General features: G+C 43.7%; 13 non-coding genes across 13 annotated transcripts; all 13 read right to left on the bottom strand.

Moving 5' to 3' along the window:
* Window positions 1-45: 45 nt before the first annotated feature.
* Window positions 46-116, bottom strand: TRNAG-GCC (transfer RNA glycine (anticodon GCC)). Its single transcript has one exon. It is a non-coding gene; the product is annotated as a tRNA-Gly (tRNA).
* A 707-nt stretch (window positions 117-823) lies between these two features.
* On the bottom strand, window positions 824-894 carry TRNAG-GCC (transfer RNA glycine (anticodon GCC)). The gene has a single exon. It is a non-coding gene; the product is annotated as a tRNA-Gly (tRNA).
* A 712-nt stretch (window positions 895-1,606) lies between these two features.
* TRNAG-GCC (transfer RNA glycine (anticodon GCC)) lies at window positions 1,607-1,677 on the bottom strand. The gene has a single exon. It is a non-coding gene; the product is annotated as a tRNA-Gly (tRNA).
* Window positions 1,678-2,384: 707 nt separating this feature from the next.
* Window positions 2,385-2,455, bottom strand: TRNAG-GCC (transfer RNA glycine (anticodon GCC)). The gene has a single exon. It is a non-coding gene; the product is annotated as a tRNA-Gly (tRNA).
* Window positions 2,456-3,932: 1,477 nt separating this feature from the next.
* TRNAG-GCC (transfer RNA glycine (anticodon GCC)) lies at window positions 3,933-4,003 on the bottom strand. The gene has a single exon. It is a non-coding gene; the product is annotated as a tRNA-Gly (tRNA).
* Window positions 4,004-4,708: 705 nt separating this feature from the next.
* TRNAG-GCC (transfer RNA glycine (anticodon GCC)) lies at window positions 4,709-4,779 on the bottom strand. The gene has a single exon. It is a non-coding gene; the product is annotated as a tRNA-Gly (tRNA).
* A 705-nt stretch (window positions 4,780-5,484) lies between these two features.
* TRNAG-GCC (transfer RNA glycine (anticodon GCC)) lies at window positions 5,485-5,555 on the bottom strand. The gene has a single exon. It is a non-coding gene; the product is annotated as a tRNA-Gly (tRNA).
* Window positions 5,556-6,262: 707 nt separating this feature from the next.
* Window positions 6,263-6,333, bottom strand: TRNAG-GCC (transfer RNA glycine (anticodon GCC)). Its single transcript has one exon. It is a non-coding gene; the product is annotated as a tRNA-Gly (tRNA).
* Window positions 6,334-7,038: 705 nt separating this feature from the next.
* On the bottom strand, window positions 7,039-7,109 carry TRNAG-GCC (transfer RNA glycine (anticodon GCC)). Its single transcript has one exon. It is a non-coding gene; the product is annotated as a tRNA-Gly (tRNA).
* A 1,510-nt stretch (window positions 7,110-8,619) lies between these two features.
* Window positions 8,620-8,690, bottom strand: TRNAG-GCC (transfer RNA glycine (anticodon GCC)). Its single transcript has one exon. It is a non-coding gene; the product is annotated as a tRNA-Gly (tRNA).
* Window positions 8,691-9,396: 706 nt separating this feature from the next.
* On the bottom strand, window positions 9,397-9,467 carry TRNAG-GCC (transfer RNA glycine (anticodon GCC)). Its single transcript has one exon. It is a non-coding gene; the product is annotated as a tRNA-Gly (tRNA).
* A 10,687-nt stretch (window positions 9,468-20,154) lies between these two features.
* On the bottom strand, window positions 20,155-20,225 carry TRNAG-GCC (transfer RNA glycine (anticodon GCC)). Its single transcript has one exon. It is a non-coding gene; the product is annotated as a tRNA-Gly (tRNA).
* A 2,278-nt stretch (window positions 20,226-22,503) lies between these two features.
* On the bottom strand, window positions 22,504-22,574 carry TRNAG-GCC (transfer RNA glycine (anticodon GCC)). Its single transcript has one exon. It is a non-coding gene; the product is annotated as a tRNA-Gly (tRNA).
* Window positions 22,575-23,201: the final 627 nt, after the last annotated feature.

Raw genomic sequence — 23,201 nt, 5'->3', positions numbered from 1 at the left:
TATTCGCTACAAATTTGCAGTTTATGTTGTTTAGTTGGATAAAAGTGCATCGGCCGGGAATCGAACCCGGGCCTCCCGCGTGGCAGGCGAGAATTCTACCACTGAACCACCGATGCCTCGTGTGCCCGGTGTGATTTTACGTGAGATGCATGAATACTGAAAATCTTTCAGTAGCGTGTGAGACTTTTCTGTGTTTCTTAGGCTCCTGACTTTCCCATTTTTCTTGAATATCCGAAGATGGACTAAATTGATGATATGCAAGTTATTGGGATGTTGTTAAAATATTTATTCACCTGTTATAAAGATTTGGTATAACCGCTTTCCGCAAGAGAAATCCTTCGTCACTACTCGTTTCCAATACTAGTTATTGCATTTTGTTGTCAAAATAACTGCGACCTGATTTCCGCAGCTGAAAGTGACCTCACGGTGTTTGTTTCTGCAAGTATACAAGGGAATGAAGTTGAAGCGATTAATCTTCTTCATTGACATGTAAAGTCAATTTCCTGAAACCACTCCACGTGCATTTTAATCGGTTATAATGTTGCTTATCTGGATAAAAGTGCATTGGCCAGGAATCGATCTCAGGTCTCCCACGTGGAAGTCCAGAATTCTACCACTGAATCACCTATACCACATTCCACTCGAATTTGTTTTACGTGAGATGCATTAATACTCTTCTTTTTTCATTCCGCCAAAATTGCGTGTTCTCTGTGTATATAGAATCTGACTTTTTAATTTTTTCATCACGATCTGCAGATGATGGTGGGTTCTTTTTTATATTCGCTACAAATTTGCAGTTTATTGTTGTTTAGTTGGATAAAAGTGCATCGGCCGGGAATCGAACCCGGGCCTCCCGCGTGGCAGGCGAGAATTCTACCACTGAACCACCGATGCCTCGTGTGCCTGGTGTGATTTTACGTGAGATGCATGAATACTGATCTTCTTTCAGTAGCGTGTGAGTGAGACTTTTCTGTGTTTCTTATGCTCCTGACTTTCCCATTTTTCTTGAATATCCGAAGATGGACTAAATTGATGATATGCAAGTTATTGGGATGTTGTTAAAATATTTATTCACCTGTTATAAAGATTTGGTATAACCGCTTTCCGCAAGAGAAATCCTTCGTCACTACTCGTTTCCAATACTAGTTATTGCATTTTGTTGTCAAAATAACTGCGACCTGATTTCCGCAGCTGAAAGTGACCTCACGGTGTTTGTTTCTGCAAGTATACAAGGGAATGAAGTTGAAGCGATTAATCTTCTTCATTGACATGTAAAGTCAATTTCCTGAAACCACTCCACGTGCATTTTAATCGGTTATAATGTTGCTTATCTGGATAAAAGTGCATTGGCCAGGAATCGATCTCAGGTCTCCCACGTGGAAGTCCAGAATTCTACCACTGAATCACCTATACCACATTCCACTCGAATTTTTTTTTACGTGAGATGCATTAATACTCTTCTTTTTTCATTCCGCCAAAATTGCGTGTTCTCTGTGTATATAGAATCTGACTTTTTAATTTTTTCATCACGATCTGCAGATGATGGTGGGTTCTTTTTTATATTCGCTACAAATTTGCAGTTTATGGTTGTTTAGTTGGATAAAAGTGCATCGGCCGGGAATCGAACCCGGGCCTCCCGCGTGGCAGGCGAGAATTCTACCACTGAACCACCGATGCCTCGTGTGCCTGGTGTGATTTTACGTGAGATGCATGAATACTGATCTTCTTTCAGTCGCGTGTGAGACTTTTCTGTGTTTCTTATGCTCCTGACTTTCCCATTTTTCTTGAATATCCGAAGATGGACTAAATTGATGATATGCAAGTTATTGGGATGTTTTAAAAATATTTATTCACCTGTTATAAAGATTTGGTAGAACCGCTTTCCGCAAGATAAATCCTTCGTCACTACTCGTTTCCAATACTAGTTATTGCATTTTGTTGTCAAAATTACTGCGACCTGATTTCCGCAGCTGAAAGTGACCTCACCGTGTTTGTTTCTGCAAGTATACAAGGGAATGAATTTGAAGCGATTAACCTTCTTCATTGACATGTAAAGTCATTTTCCTGAAACCACTCCACGTGCATTTTAATCGGTTATAATGTTGCTTATCTGGATAAAAGTGCATTGGCCAGGAATCGATCTCAGGTCTCCCACGTGGCAGTCCAGAATTCTACCACTGAATCACCTATACCACATTCCACTCGAATTTTTTTTACGTGAGATGCATTAATACTCTTCTTTTTTCATTCCTCCAAAATTGCGTGTTCTCTGTGTATATAGAATCTGACTTTTTAATTTTTTCATCACGATCTGCAGATGATGGTGGGTTCTTTTTTATATTCGCTACAAATTTGCAGTTTATTGTTGTTTAGTTGGATAAAAGTGCATCGGCCGGGAATCGAACCCGGGCCTCCCGCGTGGCAGGCGAGAATTCTACCACTGAACCACCGATGCCTCGTGTGCCTGGTGTGATTTTACGTGAGATCCATGAATACTGAACTTCTTTCAGTCGCGTGTGAGACTTTTCTGTGTTTCTTAGGCTCCTGACTTTCCCATTTTTCTTGAATATCCGAAGATGGACTAAATTGATGATATGCAAGTTATTGGGATGTTGTTAAAATATTTATTCACCTGTTATAAAGATTTGGTATAACCGCTTTCCGCAAGAGAAATCCTTCGTCACTACTCGTTTCCAATACTAGTTATTGCATTTTGTTGTCAAAATAACTGCGACCTGATTTCCGCAGCTGAAAGTGACCTCACGGTGTTTGTTTCTGCAAGTATACAAGGGAATGAAGTTGAAGCGATTAATCTTCTTCATTGACATGTAAAGTCAATTTCCTGAAACCACTCCACGTGCATTTTAATCGGTTATAATGTTGCTTATCTGGATAAAAGTGCAATTGGCCAGGAATCGATCTCAGGTCTCCCACGTGGAAGTCCAGAATTCTACCACTGAATCACCTATACCACATTCCACTCGAATTTTTTTTACGTGAGATGCATTAATACTCTTCTTTTTTCATTCCGCCAAAATTGCGTGTTCTCTGTGTATATAGAATCTGACTTTTTAATTTTTTCATCACGATCTGCAGATGATGGTGGGTTCTTTTTCATATTCGCTACAAATTTGCAGTTTATTGTTGTTTAGTTGGATAAAAGTGCATCGGCCGGGAATCGAACCCGGGCCTACCCGCGTGGCAGGCGAGAATTCTACCACTGAACCACCGATGCCTCGTGTGCCCGGTGTGATTTTACGTGAGATGCATGAATACTGAAAATCTTTCAGTAGCGTGTGAGACTTTTCTGTGTTTCCTAGGCTCCTGACTTTCCCATTTTTCTTGAATATCCGAAGATGGACTAAATTGATGATATGCAAGTTATTGGGATGTTGTTAAAATATTTCTTCACCTGTTATAAAGATTTGGTATAACCGCTTTCCGCAAGAGAAATCCTTCGTCACTACTCGTTTCCAATACTAGTTATTGCATTTTGTTGTCAAAATAACTGCGACCTGATTTCCGCAGCTGAAAGTGACCTCACGGTGTTTGTTTCTGCAAGTATACAAGGGAATGAAGTTGAAGCGATTAATCTTCTTCATTGACATGTAAAGTCAATTTCCTGAAACCACTCCACGTGCATTTTAATCGGTTATAATGTTGCTTATCTGGATAAAAGTGCATTGGCCAGGAATCGATCTCAGGTCTCCCACGTGGAAGTCCAGAATTCTACCACTGAATCACCTATACCACATTCCACTCGAATTTTTTTTACGTGAGATGCATTAATACTCTTCTTTTTTCATTCCGCCAAAATTGCGTGTTCTCTGTGTATATAGAATCTGACTTTTTAATTTTTTCATCACGATCTGCAGATGATGGTGGGTTCTTTTTTATATTCGCTACAAATTTGCAGTTTAGTTGGATAAAAGTGCATCGGCCGGGAATCGAACCCGGGCCTCCCGCGTGGCAGGCGAGAATTCTACCACTGAACCACCGATGCCTCGTGTGCCCGGTGTGATTTTACGTGAGATGCATGAATACTGAAAATCTTTCAGTAGCGTGTGAGACTTTTCTGTGTTTCTTAGGCTCCTGACTTTCCCATTTTTCTTGAATATCCGAAGATGGACTAAATTGATGATATGCAAGTTATTGGGATGTTGTTAAAATATTTATTCACCTGTTATAAAGATTTGGTATAAACGCTTTCCGCAAGATAAATCCTTCGTCACTACTCGTTTCCAATACTAGTTATTGCATTTTGTTGTCAAAATAACTGCGACCTGATTTCCGCAGCTGAAAGTGACCTCACGGTGTTTGTTTCTGCAAGTATACAAGGGAATGAAGTTGAAGCGATTAATCTTCTTCATTGACATGTAAAGTCAATTTCCTGAAACCACTCCACGTGCATTTTAATCGGTTATAATGCTGCTTATCTGGATAAAAGTGCATTGGCTAGGAATCGATCTCAGGTCTCCCACGTGGAAGTCCAGAATTCTACCACTGAATCACCTATACCACATTCCACTCGAATTTTTTTTACGTGAGATGCATTAATACTCTTCTTTTTTCATTCCGCCAAAATTGCGTGTTCTCTGTATATAGAATCTGACTTTTACATTTTTTCATCACGATCTGCAGATGATGGTGGGTTCTTTTTTATATTCGCTACAAATTTGCAGTTTATGGTTGTTTAGTTGGATAAAAGTGCATCGGCCGGGAATCGAACCCGGGCCTCCCGCGTGGCAGGCGAGAATTCTACCACTGAACCACCGATGCCTCGTGTGCCCGGTGTGATTTTACGTGAGATGCATGAATACTGAAAATCTTTCAGTAGCGTGTGAGACTTTTCTGTGTTTCTTAGGCTCCTGACTTTCCCATTTTTCTTGAATATCCGAAGATGGACTAAATTGATGATATGCAAGTTATTGGGATGTTGTTAAAATATTTATTCACCTGTTATAAAGATTTGGTATAAACGCTTTCCGCAAGATAAATCCTTCGTCACTACTCGTTTCCAATACTAGTTATTGCATTTTGTTGTCAAAATAACTGCGACCTGATTTCCGCAGCTGAAAGTGACCTCACGGTGTTTGTTTCTGCAAGTATACAAGGGAATGAAGTTGAAGCGATTAATCTTCTTCATTGACATGTAAAGTCAATTTCCTGAAACCACTCCACGTGCATTTTAATCGGTTATAATGCTGCTTATCTGGATAAAAGTGCATTGGCTAGGAATCGATCTCAGGTCTCCCACGTGGAAGTCCAGAATTCTACCACTGAATCACCTATACCACATTCCACTCGAATTTTTTTTACGTGAGATGCATTAATACTCTTCTTTTTTCATTCCGCCAAAATTGCGTGTTCTCTGTATATAGAATCTGACTTTTAAATTTTTTCATCACGATCTGCAGATGATGGTGGGTTCTTTTTTATATTCGCTACAAATTTGCAGTTTATGGTTGTTTAGTTGGATAAAAGTGCATCGGCCGGGAATCGAACCCGGGCCTCCCGCGTGGCAGGCGAGAATTCTACCACTGAACCACCGATGCCTCGTGTGCCTGGTGTGATTTTACGTGAGATGCATGAATACTGAAAATCTTTCAGTAGCGTGTGAGACTTTTCTGTGTTTCTTAGGCTCCTGACTTTCCCATTTTTCTTGAATATCCGAAGATGGACTAAATTGATGATATGCAAGTTATTGGGATGTTGTTAAAATATTTCTTCACCTGTTATAAAGATTTGGTATAACCGCTTTCCGCAAGAGAAATCCTTCGTCACTACTCGTTTCCAATACTAGTTATTGCATTTTGTTGTCAAAATAACTGCGACCTGATTTCCGCAGCTGAAAGTGACCTCACGGTGTTTGTTTCTGCAAGTATACAAGGGAATGAAGTTGAAGCGATTAATCTTCTTCATTGACATGTAAAGTCAATTTCCTGAAACCACTCCACGTGCATTTTAATCGGTTATAATGTTGCTTATCTGGATAAAAGTGCATTGGCCAGGAATCGATCTCAGGTCTCCCACGTGGAAGTCCAGAATTCTACCACTGAATCACCTATACCACATTCCACTCGAATTTTTTTTACGTGAGATGCATTAATACTCTTCTTTTTTCATTCCGCCAAAATTGCGTGTTCTCTGTGTATATAGAATCTGACTTTTTAATTTTTTCATCACGATCTGCAGATGATGGTGGGTTCTTTTTTATATTCGCTACAAATTTGCAGTTTATTGTTGTTTAGTTGGATAAAAGTGCATCGGCCGGGAATCGAACCCGGGCCTCCCGCGTGGCAGGCGAGAATTCTACCACTGAACCACCGATGCCTCGTGTGCCCGGCGTGATTTTACGTGAGATGCATGAATACTGAAAATCTTTCAGTAGCGTGTGAGACTTTTCTGTGTTTCTTAGGCTCCTGACTTTCCCATTTTTCTTGAATATCCGAAGATTGACTAAATTGATGATATGCAAGTTATTGGGATGTTGTTAAAATATTTATTCACCTGTTATAAAGATTTGGTATAACCGCTTTCCGCAAGATAAATCCTTCGTCACTACTCGTTTCCAATACTAGTTATTGCATTTTGTTGTCAAAATAACTGCGACCTGATTTCCGCAGCTGAAAGTGACCTCACGGTGTTTGTTTCTGCAAGTATACAAGGGAATGAAGTTGAAGCGATTAATCTTCTTCATTGACATGTAAAGTCAATTTCCTGAAACCACTCCACGTGCATTTTAATCGGTTATAATGCTGCTTATCTGGATAAAAGTGCATTGGCTAGGAATCGATCTCAGGTCTCCCACGTGGAAGTCCAGAATTCTACCACTGAATCACCTATACCACATTCCACTCGAATTTTTTTTACGTGAGATGCATTAATACTCTTCTTTTTTCATTCCGCCAAAATTGCGTGTTCTCTGTATATAGAATCTGACTTTTAAATTTTTTCATCACGATCTGCAGATGATGGTGGGTTCTTTTTTATATTCGCTACAAATTTGCAGTTTATGGTTGTTTAGTTGGATAAAAGTGCATCGGCCGGGAATCGAACCCGGGCCTCCCGCGTGGCAGGCGAGAATTCTACCACTGAACCACCGATGCCTCGTGTGCCTGGTGTGATTTTACGTGAGATGCATGAATACTGATCTTCTTTCAGTAGCGTGTGAGTGAGACTTTTCTGTGTTTCTTATGCTCCTGACTTTCCCATTTTTCTTGAATATCCGAAGATGGACTAAATTGATGATATGCAAGTTATTGGGATGTTGTTAAAATATTTATTCACCTGTTATAAAGATTTGGTATAACCGCTTTCCGCAAGAGAAATCCTTCGTCACTACTCGTTTCCAATACTAGTTATTGCATTTTGTTGTCAAAATAACTGCGACCTGATTTCCGCAGCTGAAAGTGACCTCACGGTGTTTGTTTCTGCAAGTATACAAGGGAATGAAGTTGAAGCGATTAATCTTCTTCATTGACATGTAAAGTCAATTTCCTGAAACCACTCCACGTGCATTTTAATCGGTTATAATGTTGCTTATCTGGATAAAAGTGCATTGGCCAGGAATCGATCTCAGGTCTCCCACGTGGAAGTCCAGAATTCTACCACTGAATCACCTATACCACATTCCACTCGAATTTTTTTTACGTGAGATGCATTAATACTCTTCTTTTTTCATTCCGCCAAAATTGCGTGTTCTCTGTGTATATAGAATCTGACTTTTTAATTTTTTCATCACGATCTGCAGATGATGGTGGGTTCTTTTTCATATTCGCTACAAATTTGCAGTTTATTGTTGTTTAGTTGGATAAAAGTGCATCGGCCGGGAATCGAACCCGGGCCTACCCGCGTGGCAGGCGAGAATTCTACCACTGAACCACCGAACCACCGATGCCTCGTGTGCCTGGTGTGATTTTACGTGAGATGCATGAATACTGAACTTCTTTCAGTCGCGTGTGAGACTTTTCTGTGTTTCTTAGGCTCCTGAATTTCCCATTTTTCATGAATATCCGAAGATGAAGATGGACTAAATTGATTATATGCAAGTTATTGGGATGATGTCAAAATATTTCTTCACCTGTTATAAAGATTTGGTATAACCGCTTTCCGCAAGAGAAATCCTTCGTCACTACTCGTTTCCAATACTAGTTTTTGCATTTCGTTGTCACAATTACTGCGACCTGATTTCTGCAGCGGAAAGTGACCTCACCGTCTTTTTTTCTGCAAGTATACAAGGGAATGCATTTGATGCGATTAATATTCTTCATTGACATGGAAAGTTATTTTCTTGAAACCACTCCACGTGCATTTTTATCGGTTATGATGTTGCTTATCTGGATATTAGTGCTTTGGCCAGGAATCGATCCCAGGTCTTCCACGTGGCAGTCCAGAATTCTTCCACTGAATCACCTATACTACATTCCACTCGAATTTTTTTACGTGCGATGCATGATGCATGAATACTCTTCTTTTTTCCATCGTCCAAAATTGCGTTTTCTCTTTGTATATAGAATCTGACTTTTTAATTTTTTCATCACGATCTGCAGATGATGGTGGGTTCTTTTTTATATTCGCTACAAATTTGCAGTTTATTGTTGTTTAGTTGGATAAAAGTGCATCGGCCGGGAATCGAACCCGGGCCTCCCGCGTGGCAGGCGAGAATTCTACCACTGAACCACCGATGCCTCGTGTGCCCGGTGTGATTTTACGTGAGATGCATGAATACTGAAAATCTTTCAGTAGCGTGTGAGACTTTTCTGTGTTTCTTAGGCTCCTGACTTTCCCATTTTTCTTGAATATCCGAAGATGGACTAAATTGATGATATGCAAGTTATTGGGATGTTGTTAAAATATTTCTTAACCTGTTATAAAGATTTGGTATAACCGCTTTCCGCAAGAGAAATCCTTCGTCACTACTCGTTTCCAATACTAGTTATTGCATTTTGTTGTCAAAATAACTGCGACCTGATTTCCGCAGCTGAAAGTGACCTCACGGTGTTTGTTTCTGCAAGTATACAAGGGAATGAAGTTGAAGCGATTAATCTTCTTCATTGACATGTAAAGTCAATTTCCTGAAACCACTCCACGTGCATTTTAATCGGTTATAATGCTGCTTATCTGGATAAAAGTGCATTGGCTAGGAATCCATCTCAGGTCTCCCACGTGGAAGTCCAGAATTCTACCACTGAATCACCTATACCACATTCCACTCGAATTTTTTTTTACGTGAGATGCATTAATACTCTTCTTTTTTCATTCCGCCAAAATTGCGTGTTCTCTGTATATAGAATCTGACTTTTAAATTTTTTCATCACGATCTGCAGATGATGGTGGGTTCTTTTTTATATTCGCTACAAATTTGCAGTTTATGGTTGTTTAGTTGGATAAAAGTGCATCGGCCGGGAATCGAACCCGGGCCTCCCGCGTGGCAGGCGAGAATTCTACCACTGAACCACCGATGCCTCGTGTGCCTGGTGTGATTTTACGTGAGATGCATGAATACTGATCTTCTTTCAGTAGCGTGTGAGTGAGACTTTTCTGTGTTTCTTATGCTCCTGACTTTCCCATTTTTCTTGAATATCCGAAGATGGACTAAATTGATGATATGCAAGTTATTGGGATGTTGTTAAATATTTATTCACCTGAACTTGAACTTGGTGTGATTTTACGTGAGATGCATGAATACTGAACTTCTTTCAGTCGCGTGTGAGACTTTTCTGTGTTTCTTAGGCTCCTGAATTTCCCATTTTTCATGAATATCCGAAGATGAAGATGGACTAAATTGATTATATGCAAGTTATTGGGATGATGTCAAAATATTTCTTCACCTGTTATAAAGATTTGGTATAACCGCTTTCCGCAAGAGAAATCCTTCGTCACTACTCGTTTCCAATACTAGTTTTTGCATTTCGTTGTCACAATTACTGCGACCTGATTTCTGCAGCGGAAAGTGACCTCACCGTCTTTTTTTCTGCAAGTATACAAGGGAATGCATTTGATGCGATTAATATTCTTCATTGACATGGAAAGTTATTTTCTTGAAACCACTCCACGTGCATTTTTATCGGTTACTAGCTGTACTACCCGGCTTCGCCCGGGACTTGTATCTACCACGGCCGGCCGCCTTTGTCTCCCCAGTGTCGATGTTAATACGCTACAGTAGTTAAGTTACTCGTTTGAGGCAGAGTCGACCTAGGGGAGGTTCAAATAATCGTCACCGGTGGTGGCCGTGAGCGGGAATCGAACTGGGTTTGCCGGGTTGGTAGCGCAGCGTAGCGTTAAGCACTACACCCACCGCTCCTCACACACCACACACGCACAGACACACACACAGACACACACACAGACACACGCAGACACACACAGACAGAAACACACACACAGACAGCACGCTAACCACTACACTACCGCTCCCCACACACCACACACGCACACACACAGACACACACACAGACACACACACAGACACACACACACAGACACACACACACAGACACAGGCAGCACGCTAAGTACTACACTACCGTTCCCCCTACACAACACACGCGCGCGCGTCCATAGGTACACATACACGCGCTTGCTGCAGACACACACGACTTTCAGGGTGCATACGGCAGTAAACGACTGAAATAATAAAGCGGCAATGCTGTGTAAGGAACGCCTTAGACCCGCATTATACATTTGTGTAATGCGAGCGTATACACACAAACACACACACAATACACACACACATACATGCAGACACACAGACAGACACATAACACACATACATACACACACATACAAACACAGAAACACATACACACACATACATAGACACACACATACATACACACAAACACATCCACAGACGTACATACACACATACATACAGGCACGCAGACATACACATAAACACATACAAAAAAACCCACATACATACACACACACATACATACACACAAACACATGCACACACATACATACACACATGCATAAAGACACACAGACATACACATAAACACATACACACATACACATGACCCGGCTTCGCCCGGGACTTGGATCCACCACGGCGGCAAAACCGACATACATACACACACAGACATACACACAAACACATACACACACATACATACATACACACATGCATACAGACACACAGACATACACATAAACACATACACATGACCCGGCTTCGCCCGGGACTTGGATCCACCACGGCGGCAAAACCGACATACATACACACACAGACATACACACAAACACATACACACACATACATACACACATGCATACAGACACACAGACATACACATAAACACATACACATGACCCGGCTTCGCCCGGGACTTGGATCTACCACGCCCAGCCGCCTTTGTCTCCCAAGTGCCGATGTTAATACGCCACACCAGTTACTCGTTTGAGGCTGAGTGGACCTAGGGGAGGTTCAAATAATCGTCACCGGTGGTGGCCGTGAGCGGGAATGGAACTGGGTTCGCCGGGTTGGTAGCGCAGCGTAGCGTTAAGCACTACACCCACCGCTCCTCACACACCACACACGCACAGACACACACACAGACACACGCAGACACACACAGACAGACACAGACAGACACACACACACACAGACACACAGACAGCACGCTAAGCACTACACTACCGCCCCCCACACACCACACACACACACACACAGACACACACACAGACACACGCAGACACACACAGACAGACACAGACAGACACACACACACACAGACACAGACAGCACGCTAAGCACTACACTACCGTTCCCCCTACACAACACACGCGCGCGCGTCCATAGGTACACATACACGCGCTTGCTGCAGACACACACGACTTTCAGGGTGCGTAAGGCAGTAAACGACTGAAATAATAAAGCGGCAATGCTGTGCGAGGAACGCCTTAGACCAGCAACACATTTGTGTAATGCGAGCGTAAACACACAAACACATACAAACACATACACACACATACATACACACACATACACACAAACACATACACACAGACATACACATACACACAAACACACACATACATGCACACAAACACATACACAATACACACACACATACATGCAGACACAGACAGACACATAACACACATACATACACACACATACACACACAAAGATAGACACACACATACATAGACACACACATACATACACACAAACACATGCACACATGTACATACACACATACATAGAGACACGCAGACATACACATAAAGACATAAAAAAACCCACATACATACACACACACATACACACAAACACATACATACACATACATACACACATACATAGAGACACACAGACATACACATAAACACAAACACACATACACATGACCCGGCTTCGCCCGGGACTTGGATCCACGATGCCCCGCCGCCTTTGTCTCCCCAGTGACGATGTTCACACACGACAGCAGTTACGCTTTTGAGGCTGAGTGGACCTAGGGGAGGGCCAGGTCCGTTTCAAATAATCGTCAGCGGTGGTGGGCGTGAGTTGGAATCGAACTGGGGTCGCTCAAGCAGCTTAATGACTGTTTGTACAAAGAACATATAAAGAATCGATTATAATAACCAGGCAAGAGTCCACATTATAGACTGCCAGTACACGCACTCAGCTTCATAAGCAGGCTAGAGTGTACATGATAGAGTGGCAGTACGCTCACCGAGCTTAATAAGCAGGCTACAGTGTACATGATAGACTGGCAGTACGCTCACCCAGCTTAATGAGTATTTGTACAGTGAACATTAAAGTAATCGATTGTTGGCGCGTTGGGTTTAAAAGTAATATTAATAGCACACATTGTGGTGGGGGTGTAGTGAAGAGTAGGAAAAACTTTGATGAATATACCTCAGAGTGGCGTGGTGGGTGTCGAGGCCTAGTAGCGTGCAAAGCCTGCGGCCTCGCCTAAAATTGTCGGCTTGGAAGAGGCAGGGTACGGGTGGCGTTCCTTCCCCCCCCCCTAGCGCTCCAACAATACTGTGTAATGGCTATTATTTAATTAAATACGGAGCTTATGAAAGTGGCGAAGGCGTGGCTAGCCGTTGGCAGGGGCAACCGCCGTCCAATGAAAGTGCGTATGGGCCAAAGTCCACACACACACACACAGACAGACAGACATGAACGATTTTATATATATATAGACTAGCTGTACTACACGGCTTCGCCCGGGACTTGTATCTACCACGGCCGGCCGCCTTTGTCTCCCCAGTGGCGATGTTAATACGCTACAGTAGTTAAGTTACTCGTTTGAGGCAGAGTCGACCTAGGGGAGGTTCAAATAATCGTCACCGGTGGTGGCCGTGAGCGGGAATCGAACTGGGTTTGCCGGGTTGGTAGCGCAGCGTAGCGTTAAGCACTACACCCACCGCTCCTCACACACCACACACGCACAGACACACACACAGACACACACACAGACACACGCAGACACACACAGACAGAAACACACACACAGACAGCACGCTAACCACTACACTACCGCTCCCCACACACCACACACGCACACACACAGACACACACACAGACACACACACAGACACACACACACAGACACACACACACAGACACAGGCAGCACGCTAAGCACTACACTACCGTTCCCCCTACACAACACACGCGCGCGCGTCCATAGGTACACATACACGCGCTTGCTGCAGACACACACGACTTTCAGGGTGCATACGGCAGTAAACGACTGAAATAATAAAGCGGCAATGCTGTGTAAGGAACGCCTTAGACCCGCATTATACATTTGTGTAATGCGAGCGTAAACACACAAACACACACACAATACACACACACATACATGCAGACACACAGACAGACACATAACACACATACATACACACACATACAAACACAGAAACACATACACACACATACATAGACACACACATACATACACACAAACACATCCACAGACGTACATACACACATACATACAGGCACGCAGACATACACATAAACACATACAAAAAAACCCACATACATACACACACACATACATACACACAAACACATGCACACACATACATACACACATGCATAAAGACACACAGACATACACATAAACACATACACACATACACATGACCCGGCTTCGCCCGGGACTTGGATCCACCACGGCGGCAAAACCGACATACATACACACACAGACATACACACAAACACATACACACACATACATACATACACACATGCATACAGACACACAGACATACACATAAACACATACACATGACCCGGCTTCGCCCGGGACTTGGATCCACCACGGCGGCAAAACCGACATACATACACACACAGACATACACACAAACACATACACACACATACATACACACATGCATACAGACACACAGACATACACATAAACACATACACATGACCCGGCTTCGCCCGGGACTTGGATCTACCACGCCCAGCCGCCTTTGTCTCCCAAGTGCCGATGTTAATACGCCACACCAGTTACTCGTTTGAGGCTGAGTGGACCTAGGGGAGGTTCAAATAATCGTCACCGGTGGTGGCCGTGAGCGGGAATGGAACTGGGTTCGCCGGGTTGGTAGCGCAGCGTAGCGTTAAGCACTACACCCACCGCTCCTCACACACCACACACGCACAGACACACACACAGACACACGCAGACACACACAGACAGACACAGACAGACACACACACACACAGACACACAGACAGCACGCTAAGCACTACACTACCGCCCCCCACACACCACACACACACACACACAGACACACACACAGACACACGCAGACACACACAGACAGACACAGACAGACACACACACACACAGACACAGACAGCACGCTAAGCACTACACTACCGTTCCCCCTACACAACACACGCGCGCGCGTCCATAGGTACACATACACGCGTTTGCTGCAGACACACACGACTTTCAGGGTGCGTAAGGCAGTAAACGACTGAAATAATGAAGCGGCAATGCTGTGCGAGGAACGCCTTAGACCAGCAACACATTTGTGTAATGCGAGCGTAAACACACAAACACATACAAACACATACACACACATACATACACACACATACACACAAACACATACACACAGACATACACATACACACAAACACACACATACATGCACACAAACACATACACAATACACACACACATACATGCAGACACAGACAGACACATAACACACATACATACACACACATACACACACAAAGATAGACACACACATACATAGACACACACATACATACACACAAACACATGCACACACGTACATACACACATACATAGAGACACGCAGACATACACATAAAGACATAAAAAAAACCCACATACATACACAAAGATAAAGATCCCCCGTATAGCCTGAACAGACTGTAGGGGCAAGTGCTGTTAGCGAGCACCTATGAAGGCCGGAACGGTACACGAGGGGGTGGGTGGCCAGCACCACGCCCGACCGCCTTTGTCTCCCTAGTGGCGATGTTTACACACCGCACCAGGTACTCATTTAAGGCTGAGTCGACCTAGGGGAGGCCCAGGACCGGTTCAGATATTCGTCACTGGTGTTAGCCGTGAGCGGGAATCGAACCCGGGTCGCCAGGTTCATAGCGCAGCGCGCTAACCGCTACACTACCGCTCCTCACATATACATACATACATACACACATACACACAAACACATACATACACATACATACACACATACATAGAGACACACAGACATACACATAAACACAAACACACATACACATGACCCGGCTTCGCCCGGGACTTGGATCCACGATGCCCCGCCGCCTTTGTCTCCCCAGTGACGATGTTCACACACGACAGCAGTTACGCTTTTGAGGCTGAGTGGACCTAGGGGAGGGCCAGGTCCGTTTCAAATAATCGTCAGCGGTGGTGGGCGTGAGTTGGAATCGAACTGGGGTCGCTCAAGCAGCTTAATGACTGTTTGTACAAAGAACATATAAAGAATCGATTATAATAACCAGGCAAGAGTCCACATTATAGACTGCCAGTACACGCACTCAGCTTCATAAGCAGGCTAGAGTGTACATGATAGAGTGGCAGTACGCTCACCGAGCTTAATAAGCAGGCTACAGTGTACATGATAGACTGGCAGTACGCTCACCCAGCTTAATGAGTATTTGTACAGTGAACATTAAAGTAATCGATTGTTGGCGCGTTGGGTTTAAAAGTAATATTAATAGCACACATTGTGGTGGGGGTGTAGTGAAGAGTAGGAAAAACTTTGATGAATATACCTCAGAGTGGCGTGGTGGGTGTCGAGGCCTAGTAGCGTGCAAAGCCTGCGGCCTCGCCTAAAATTGTCGGCTTGGAAGAGGCAGGGTACGGGTGGCGTTCCTTCCCCCCCCCCCTAGCGCTCCAACAATACTGTGTAATGGCTATTATTTAATTAAATACGGAGCATATGAAAGTGGCGAAGGCGTGGCTAGCCGTTGGCAGGGGCAACCGCCGTCCAATGAAACTGCAGCCCTTGGCGAAGGCGTGGCTAGCCGTTGCCAGGTCCAATGAAAGCGGCGAAGGCGTGGCTAGCCGTTGCCAGGGGCAACCGCCGTCCAATGAAAGTGCGTATGGGCCAAAGTCCACACACACACACACAGACAGACAGACATGAACGATTTTATATATATAGACTAGCTGTACTACCCGGCTTCGCCCGGGACTTGTATCTACCACGGCCGGCCGCCTTTGTCTCCCCAGTGGCGATGTTAATACGCTACAGTAGTTAAGTTACTCGTTTGAGGCAGAGTCGACCTAGGGGAGGTTCAAATAATCGTCACCGGTGGTGGCCGTGAGCGGGAATCGAACTGGGTTTGCCGGGTTGGTAGCGCAGCGTAGCGTTAAGCACTACACCCACCGCTCCTCACACACCACACACGCACAGACACACACACAGACACACACACAGACACACGCAGACACACACAGACAGAAACACACACACAGACAGCACGCTAACCACTACACTACCGCTCCCCACACACCACACACGCACACACACAGACACACACACAGACACACACACAGACACACACACACAGACACACACAGACACAGGCAGCACGCTAAGCACTACACTACCGTTCCCCCTACACAACACACGCGCGCGCGTCCATAGGTACACATACACGCGCTTGCTGCAGACACACACGACTTTCAGGGTGCATACGGCAGTAAACGACTGAAATAATAAAGCGGCAATGCTGTGTAAGGAACGCCTTAGACCCGCATTATACATTTGTGTAATGCGAGCGTAAACACACAAACACACACAAACACATACACAATACACACACACATACATGCAGACACACAGACAGACACATAACACACATACATACACACACATACAAACACAGAAACACATACACACACATACATAGACACACACATACATACACACAAACACATCCACAGACGTACATACACACATACATACAGGCACGCAGACATACACATAAACACATACAAAAAACCCACATACATACACACACACATACATACACACAAACACATGCACACACATACATACACACATGCATACAGACACACAGACATACACATAAACACATACACACATACACATGACCCGGCTTCGCCCGGGACTTGGATCCACCACGGCGGCAAAACCGACATACATACACACACAGACATACACACAAACACATACACACACATACATACACACATGCATACAGACACACAGACATACACATAAACACATACACATGACCCGGCTTCGCCCGGGACTTGGATCCACCACGGCGGCAAAACCGACATACATACACACACAGACATACACACAAACACATACACACACATACATACACACATGCATACAGACACACAGACATACACATAAACACATACACATGACCCGGCTTCGCCCGGGACTTGGATCTACCACGCCCAGCCGCCTTTGTCTCCCAAGTGCCGATGTTAATACGCCACACCAGTTACTCGTTTGAGGCTGAGTGGACCTAGGGGAGGTTCAAATAATCGTCACCGGTGGTGGCCGTGAGCGGGAATGGAACTGGGTTCGCCGGGTTGGTAGCGCAGCGTAGCGTTAAGCACTACACCCACCGCTCCTCACACACCACACACGCACAGACACACACACAGACACACGCAGACACACACAGACAGACACAGACAGACACACACACACACAGACACACAGACAGCACGCTAAGCACTACACTACCGCTCCCCACACACCACACACGCACACACACAGACACACACACAGACACACGCAGACACACACAGACAGACACAGACAGACACACACACACACAGACACAGACAGCACGCTAAGCACTACACTACCGTTCCCCCTACACAACACACGCGCGCGCGTCCATAGGTACACATACACGCGCTTGCTGCAGACACACACGACTTTCAGGGTGCGTAAGGCAGTAAACGACTGAAATAATAAAGCGGCAATGCTGTGCGAGGAACGCCTTAGACCAGAAACACATTTGTGTAATGCGAGCGTAAACACACAAACACATACAAACACATACACACACATACATACACACACATACACACAAACACATACACACAGACATACACATGCACACAAACACACACATACATGCACACAAACACATACACAATGCACACACACATACATGCAGACACAGACAGACACATAACACACATACATACACACACATACACACACAAAGATAGACACACACATACATAGACACACACATACATACACACAAACACATGCACACACGTACATACACACATACATAGAGACACGCAGACATACACATAAAGACATAAAAAAAACCCACATACATACACACACACATACACACAAACACATACATACACATACATACACACATACATAGAGACACACAGACATACACATAAACTCAAACACACATACACATGACCCGGCTTCGCCCGGGACTTGGATCCACGATGCCCCGCCGCCTTTGTCTCCCCAGTGACGATGTTCACACACGACAGCAGTTACGCTTTTGAGGCTGAGTGGACCTAGGGGAGGGCCAGGTCCGTTTCAAATAATCGTCAGCGGTGGTGGGCGTGAGTTGGAATCGAACTGGGGTCGCTCAAGCAGCTTAATGACTGTTTGTACAAAGAACATATAAAGAATCGATTATAATAACCAGGCAAGAGTCCACATTATAGACTGCCAGTACACGCACTCAGCTTCATAAGCAGGCTAGAGTGTACATGATAGAGTGGCAGTATGCTCACCGAGCTTAATAAGCAGGCTACAGTGTACATGATAGACTGGCAGTACGCTCACCCAGCTTAATGAGTATTTGTACAGTGAACATTAAAGTAATCGATTGTTGGCGCGTTGGGTTTAAAAGTAATATTAATAGCACACATTGTGGTGGGGGTGTAGTGAAGAGTAGGAAAAACTTTGATGAATTTACCTCAGAGTGGCGTGGTGGGTGTCGAGGCCTAGTAGCGTGCAAAGCCTGCGGCCTCGCCTAAAATTGTCGGCTTGGAAGAGGCAGGGTACGGGTGGCGTTCCTTCCCCCCCCCCCCTAGCGCTCCAACAATACTGTGTAATGGCTATTATTTAATTAAATACGGAGCTTATGAAAGTGGCGAAGGCGTGGCTAGCCGTTGGCAGGGGCAACCGCCGTCCAATGAAACTGCAGCCCTTGGCGAAGGCGTGGCTAGCCGTTGCCAGGTCCAATTAAGCGGCGAAGGCGTGGCTAGCCGTTGCCAGGGGCAACCGCCGTCCAATGAAAGTGCGTATGGGCCAAAGTCCACACACACACACACACAGACAGACAGACATGAACGATTTTATATATATAGATGATGTTGCTTATCTGGATATAAGTGCTTTGGCCAGGAATCGATCCCAGGTCTTCCACGTGGCAGTCCAGAATTCTTCCTCTGAATCACCTATACCACATTCCACTCGAATTTTTTTACGTGAGATGCATGATGCATGAATACTGTTCTTTTTTTCATCGTCCAAAATTGCGTTTTCTCTGTGTATATAGAATCTGACTTTTTATTTTTTTCATCACGATCTGCAGATGATGGTGGGTTCTTTTTTATATTCGCTACAAATTTGCAGTTTATTGTTGTTTCGTTGGATAAAAGTGCATCGGCCGGGAATCGAACCCGGGCCTCCCGCGTGGCAGGCGAGAATTCTACCACTGAACCACCGATGCCTCGTGTGCCCGGTGTGATTTTACGTGAGATGCATGAATACTGAACTTCTTTCAGTCGCGTGTGAGACTTTTCTGTGTTTCTTAGGCTCCTGACTTTCCCATTTTTCTTGAATATCCGAAGATGGACTAAATTGATGATATGCAAGTTATTGGGATGTTGTTAAAATATTTCTTCACCTGTTATAAAGATTTGGTAGTACCGCTTTCCGCAAGAGAAATCCTTCGTCACTACTCGTTTCCAATACTAGTTATTGCATTTTGTTGTCAAAATAACTGCGACCTGATTTCCGCAGCTGAAAGTGACCTCACGGTGTTTGTTTCTGCAAGTATACAAGGGAATGAAGTTGAAGCGATTAATCTTCTTCATTGACATGTAAAGTCATTTTCCTGAAACCACTCCACGTGCATTTTAATCGGTTATAATGTTGCTTATCTGGATAAAAGTGCATTGGCCAGGAATCGATCTCAGGTCTCCCACGTGGAAGTCCAGAATTCTACCACTGAATCACCTATACCACATTCCACTCGAATTTTTTTTACGTGAGATGCATTAATACTCTTCTTTTTTCATTCCGCCAAAATTGCGTGTTTTCTGTGTTTATAGAATCTGACTTTTTAATTTTTTCATCACGATCTGCAGATGATGGTGGGTTCTTTTTTATATTCGCTACAAATTTGCAGTTTATGGTTGTTTAGTTGGATAAAAGTGCATCGGCCGGGAATCGAACCCGGGCCTCCCGCGTGGCAGGCGAGAATTCTACCACTGAACCACCGAACCACCGATGCCTCGTGTGCCTGGTGTGATTTTACGTGAGATGCATGAATACTGAACTTCTTTCAGTCGCGTGTGAGACTTCTGTGTTTCTTAGGCTCCTGAATTTCCCATTTTTCATGAATATCCGAAGATGAAGATGGACTAAATTGATTATATGCAAGTTATTGGGATGATGTCAAAATATTTCTTCACCTGTTATAAAGATTTGGTATAACCGCTTTCCGCAAGAGAAATCCTTCGTCACTACTTGTTTCCAATACTAGTTTTTGCATTTCGTTGTCACAATTACTGCGACCTGATTTCTGCAGCGGAAAGTGACCTCACCGTCTTTTTTTCTGCAAGTATACAAGGGAATGCATTTGATGCGATTAATATTCTTCATTGACATGGAAAGTTATTTTCTTGAAACCACTCCACGTGCATTTTTATCGGTTATGATGTTGCTTATCTGGATAGTAGTGCTTTGGCCAGGAATCGATCCCAGGTCTTCCACGTGGCAGTCCAGAATTCTTCCACTGAATCACCTATACCACTCGAATTTTTTTAAGTGAGATGCATGATGCATGAATACTCTTCTTTTTTCCATCGTCCAAAATTGCGTTTTCTCTTTGTATATAGAATCTGACTTTTTAATTTTTTCATCACGATCTGCAGATGATGGTGGGTTCTTTTTTATATTCGCTACAAATTTGCAGTTTATTGTTGTTTAGTTGGATAAAAGTGCATCGGCCGGGAATCGAACCCGGGCCTCCCGCGTGGCAGGCGAGAAATCTACCACTGAACCACCGATGCCTCGTGTGCCCGGTGTGATTTTACGTGAGATGCATGAATACTGATCTTCTTTCAGTAGCGTGTGAGTGAGACTTTTCTGTGTTTCTTATGCTCCTGACTTACCCATTTTTCTTGAATATCCGAAGATGGACTAAATTGATGATATGCAAGTTATTGGGATGTTTTTAAAATATTTATTCACCTGTTTTAAAGATTTGGTAGAACCACTTTCCGCAAGATAAATCCTTCGTCACTACTCGTTTCCAATACTAGTTATTGCATTTTGTTGTCAAAATTACTGCGACCTGATTTCCGCAGCTGAAAGTGACCTCACCGTGTTTGTTTCTGCAAGTATACAAGGGAATGAATTTGAAGCGATTAACCTTCTTCATTGACATGTAAAGTCATTTTTCTGAAACCACTCCACGTGCATTTTAATCGGTTATAATGTTGCTTATCTGGATAAAAGTGCATTGGCCAGGAATCGATCTCAGGTCTCCCACGTGGCAGTCCAGAATTCTACCACTGAATCACCTATACCACATTCCACTCGAATTTTTTTTACGTGAGATGCATTAATACTCTTCTTTTTTCATTCCTCCAAAATTGCGTGTTCTCTGTGTATATAGAATCTGACTTTTTAATTTTTTCATCACGATCTGCAGATGATGGTGGGTTCTTTTTTATATTCGCTACAAATTTGCAGTTTATTGTTGTTTAGTTGGATAAAAGTGCATCGGCCGGGAATCGAACCCGGGCCTCCCGCGTGGCAGGCGAGAATTCTACCACTGAACCACCGATGCCTCGTGTGCCTGGTGTGATTTTACGTGAGATCCATGAATACTGAACTTCTTTCAGTCGCGTGTGAGACTTTTCAGTGTTTCTTAGGCTCCTGACTTTCCCATTTTTCTTGAATATCCGAAGATGGACTAAATTGATGATATGCAAGTTATTGGGATGTTGTTAAAATATTTATTCACCTGTTATAAAGATTTGGTAGAACCGCTTTCCGCAAGATAAATCCTTCGTCACTACTCGTTTCCAATACTAGTTATTGCATTTTGTTGTCAAAATAACTGCGACCTGATTTCCGCAGCTGAAAGTGACCTCACGGTGTTTGTTTCTGCAAGTATACAAGGGAATGAAGTTGAAGCGATTAATCTTCTTCATTGACATGTAAAGTCATTTTCCTGAAACCACTCCACGTGCATTTTAATCGGTTATAATGTTGCTTATCTGGATAAAAGTGCATTGGCCAGGAATCGATCCCAGGTCTTCCACGTGGCAGTCCAGAATTCTTCCACTGAATCACCTATACCACATTCCACTCGAATTTTTTTAAGTGAGATGCATGATGCATGAATACTCTTCTTTTTTCCATCGTCCAAAATTGCGTTTTCTCTTTGTATATAGAATCTGACTTTTTAATT

This window comes from Lethenteron reissneri, chromosome 19 (genome assembly GCF_015708825.2).
Source record: "Lethenteron reissneri isolate LAM-NWPU_2019-01 chromosome 19, ASM1570882v1, whole genome shotgun sequence".
NCBI lineage: Eukaryota > Metazoa > Chordata > Hyperoartia > Petromyzontiformes > Petromyzontidae > Lethenteron > Lethenteron reissneri.
The sequence above is the reverse complement of the archived record's forward strand: the minus strand, read 5'-3'. Positions and strand labels throughout refer to the sequence as shown.